The sequence below is a fragment of the Gambusia affinis genome, linkage group LG01 (genome assembly GCF_019740435.1).
Source record: "Gambusia affinis linkage group LG01, SWU_Gaff_1.0, whole genome shotgun sequence".
NCBI classification, from domain to species: Eukaryota; Metazoa; Chordata; class Actinopteri; order Cyprinodontiformes; family Poeciliidae; genus Gambusia; species Gambusia affinis.
The window spans coordinates 35232382-35237302 of record NC_057868.1 but is presented as its reverse complement, the minus strand read 5'-3'; positions in this window follow the sequence as shown (position 1 = coordinate 35237302).

Sequence of the window (4921 nt, the reverse complement as noted above, 5' to 3'; positions counted from 1 at the left end):
AATTCTTTTATTGCTCGAATAAAGACGAGGAGCGTAGATATCTATTATATTAACGAGGCAAATAAATAAATAAATAAATAAATAAATAAATAAATAAATAAATAAATAAATAAATAAATAAATAAATAAATAAATAAATAAATGATCAGCGTCAACGTCTCCCTCGACTAGAAGGAAGCTTGGAAGTTTTGAGTCATATTCGAGATTTTTCGGCTTGATTCGACTCTAAGACACTTCCCTGTGTCTGTATATTCCCTGTAACTGTTATATAAGAAACGACAATTTGCATCTGTTGGATATTGCGCAAGACAAAAATAGCCGAATGCCTGTATGCCGATCAGAACAAAGATGGCGGACTTCCGAGTTGCAAGCGTTAACACCGCATATTCTATAAAACAAACAAAACATCTTCAAAGCAGCAGTAAGTATTTATTCATTTCAGAAACGTTATGGCAAAAGATTATTAGATAGGTCCCGTTAAGCTATTAGAGCTTAACAGCTCTTTTTATTTTTGGTAATATTGTTTAAAGTACAGAAAATAAATACATGTTAAGTCCATTTTGTTTAAAAGTCTAGTTCTTCGTTTGGAGGTTTGCATTTGTTGCTGTAGGCATTTGTAAAGCAGTCAGATTTAATAGGGTTGCCTAATGGGCTAAAGAAATTCACAAGAAGTAATAATGATCAAAATACTAGATTGCCACTAATAATATCAATATTAAATAGGAAAATAAATTTAGTTAATAAAAGCAATGTTATTATTTTTAAGGAGTGTAAAAGAATGTAGGCTACATATCTCTCTAAGGAATAATAACAAATGTATATTCAAAGAAAAAAACAATGTTTAGAGTGAAATAGCACATTTCAAGACAGATTACAAAGTGATGAGCAAAAGAAAAATGAAAATCATTAAACCATAATGTTTACGCAATAAATAAACACAATAAACTCATGTTTATTTTGTAAGGGATAGATTCTAGCTTTTCTTTGCAGTAGACATAAATCCTAGTTTATGCCTGGGATTTATCTGAATGGAATGACATTTCAAAACTTTTTCTCAATGTGTTAAGATCTTGGGAGTTCCTTGTCAATTGCTGTGCAATTAAAATGTTAAAACTTGAAAATTCTTTTTTTAAATTAGGTGAACTTTTCAAATGGATAAAGATTTTGGCAATAAATAACAGTCATCACCATGCCCAATAAACTAACAAAATGTCAATTTTCACTGCACAAATTGAAGCATTAAAACTTGAATACGTAGGGTAATCCAGTCTTTTTGCAGAACAAACAAGTTTATGGAAAAACAAGACGTTTGGTGGATGTCTTGTTTGTTCGCTTCTGTTTGTATTCAGTAGAGGGCGCTCTAGCTTAAAAAAACCCCCAAAAAACTTTAAGCACATTATTGTGCAAACTGGTCAGATTCTAGCTTTCCTTTACAGTAGATTATTAATTTACTGCTATATATCTCATCAACTTGTTATCTGTAATTATTTGTTAAATTGTTTAATCTTTATTGTCTATAAAAATTTAAATATTCATAATCCATTCCGTAAGATTTTCTGTTGTTTTATTTTCTAGTGGATTTTGCAAGATATTTACAGTAAGTTTTAAATGGGTTTTGTCACCTCATGTTCTCCAAATAAATGGAGGCACTAATCAGAATTTTATTCAAGATTTAGAGAAAACACAAAACATAATGTTTACCAACAGTCAACTGTTTCTGTTGCTTCTAGAAATCGTATGTAATACTGTAGAATAAGTCACTGAAGGTTTTCAGCTGAACATCAAACTATCATATGGACAGTTCAAATCAAAATAGTATTGATTTTACTCCAGGAAATGCAGAACAGCTGCAAAACATTTGAGCCGCATTAAGTCGTGTTTACTTTGTTCTACTCTTTAAGTCAAATAAATTTACCCAGTTTTATATTTTGAACCTAAATGTGTCGGTTTGTGAAAGATAAACCTACAGCAGTAAGTTATGTTAACATTTTATTCATTTTGTCAAACCTCCAAGAGTTGAATAAACTAGAGCTTTTAGGTTAGCACTTAAAGAAACTGAATGAAAAAGACAGGAGTGGGGAGTATTTCCCAGAATGCTTAGCAGCTTGGAAGTGCGTTACATTGATCTGACTCTTGTGTATTAAGGCAAATGTTTAATTTAATGTCCTGTTCACACTAAATGTTTCTGAGCTGAATTCATTGTGATGTTTATTAAAATTCATTATCAGATCAGAAAATTTGTTCCTGCAGGAATTTAAAGAAAGAAAAGAGATGAAAAACAGACAACAATTTATTATGTTCTAGTTGTTAATAGAAAGCAACTCTAAATAAATTTGATTTTCAGCCGTGGTTTAAAGCAGGAGTCTGCAACCTGCGGCTCTTTGAACCTTCCACAATGGCTGAAAACTATATATATATATATATATATATATATATATATATATATATATATATATATATTGAAAACAACTTACTTTTTTTTCTTTTGCCAGTATTATCATCGATATCTCTTTTTGCAAAAAAAAAATAAATAGTTTTTCTGTATATAAAACTGAAAAATAGAACTAAAATGGTGGTTCTTTAAAAATAACAAATGTTCCATAGTAGATAAAAAATTTAAAAATGGCTTTTATTATGTAACATTTGTGGAGCTAAATGAGTTTTATTTAGCTGGACTGCTGGCTCTTTGAACGGTAAAAGTTGCTGACCCCTGGTTTAAAGGATCTCAGTGTTTCAGCATTTTTGCAGTTTTCTGGAAGTTGAAATAGTTTCAGCTGTTTTTCTGTATCGTATCGGTATCGACCAATACTAAATTTCAGATATCAGTATCGGTATCAGAAGTGGAAAAAGTGGATCAGTGTATCTTTATATCAAACATGATTTCACTTTGTGAGCAGAATTAGTGAAATAAATTAGCTTATTGATAATATTTTCTTAAATTTAAGCAGATTTGCACTTTTCAGGTTCTAAACATTAAAAATTAGTCGGAGTCAATCCCTTCTCTCCAAAAGTACATCCTCCTCCTGTTGTGTCTCTCACTTTTCTAATATTGTTTAGAATAAAATAGCTGCCTCCTATTTTGTCGACACTCTCCTTTTTTGAAGAAAAATAGATTACTGAATGAACTTGAAGATGCTGGACTCTCCAGGTAATGAACAGTTTCCTAAGCAACATGAAATCAAAGAGGTTTCAAATATTGATTTACTTTCACAAAAAGAACCAAGAACCTGAGAAATCTAAAGCTTCTTCTTTATATATATTTATCATGCAATGTAACAGCTTCAAGTATTGATTTAGAAATATTAAATTTAGAAGAAGATGTGTTCATTTGGAGTCCATCCTAATAAAAGACTTATACTTTCCCTACTTTAGGAGAAATAAGAGAATACCAAACCGGAAGTTTGTTATGTCTTTTTTATTAAATAAGTTTTACAAGATTCTTTTTTAATTAGTCAATAATAGCATTACTTATGCTCATGTTTACATACACATAAAGCCACACAGCAGTGAAAAAAATAAATAAAGAAAATCGATTTAAATGTGTTTCTAATTTGTAGGAAAGCAGATTTTGGGAGCAGCATGCAGGACATCAGGAATGATGTTCTGCATCATTTCTGATGATGCAGGACATCATCAGAAATGATGATGTCCTGCATCATTTCAGTTTAAGGCTTTTATTCACATTAGTTGCCAGGAAAGATGAGCAATGAAAGGAGCTGCAGTGGAATCTGTTTTACATGATAAGTAGCCCTGATGTGCTTGGATCAAAGAAAAACATTTAAACAATTATTACAGTAAATCTATCTTTTTCAGCTTGTAAACTACTTTGGAAATCCAAATTTAAAATTTTTTAAAAAGTCTTTCCCTCTTTTTGCAATGATATAAAAATCTGTAAATTCTATCTGGTTAGCATGTTCTAGTTGTGTGTGTAAAATCTAACTTATCTTAACACAAATCTACTTTTTTATTCACATGGTTTGATTGCAGTGAGCCTGAAAGTAGAAAAACACAAATTAACCAAGTAAAAATTGGAATCGATCAGTTTTCCTCTTAATGGGTCTGATCAGTTATTAGCTGCGTTTCCATTATCAACATGCGCAAAACTTTATTGATATTCCACTGATGTTGAATTTCGCAATTGTGTGTTTCCATTAAAAAAGAAATTAAATTAAAATCACACATGATGAATAAGTTTGTTCAGGTGTTAAGTCATTAAAAAAAGTGATTCGCCATCGTCCTCCTGCCATTTCCTGTCGTCAACTTCGTCTTTTCCACCAGTAGCTTTTGAACATGAGATGAGAAAAAAGTGTTTCCATTGCATTAATGCTCCTAAAGCATGAGTTCTTTATATAAAGCAAATTTACTTTTATAATTCCAATTTTCACAGTTTTATGGTCAATGGAAATGCAACAGTTGAAACATTAAAATGTTATTTTTCTATTTGTTAACTGCATCAGAACTAAAAACACTCACTTATTGACAGATTCACTCATTACATTTGATTTTCTCTCGTGTTAAAGTCCTTATTCTCCCACCACACTACTCTGTTTCTACCTTTGGTTTAAATGCCACAGGAAAGTAATGCCACTTCACCGTCGTCGTTGACACAATTTGATCATTAACTACTTACTTATTTGGACTAGTTGAAAAATGTGACTCTATCAGAGCTGCAGTTTCCACACGCCATGTACAATTCAGCTAAATATTCATACTGCTGGAAGATTTTACTTTTTTTCCGTTCAAGCAAGACGCTTGTTTCTAGAAGACAGGCATCTTGCTAAAGATATTAAAACAATATAAAGATAGGTTACATTTGAAAATCAGTTAATTTATCAGTTCTTTAGGTAGATTTTATTAACAAGTGGCATGCCAAACTATTTATACCCTCCGGAACAATCAGTGGAAATTATTGGCATTACAA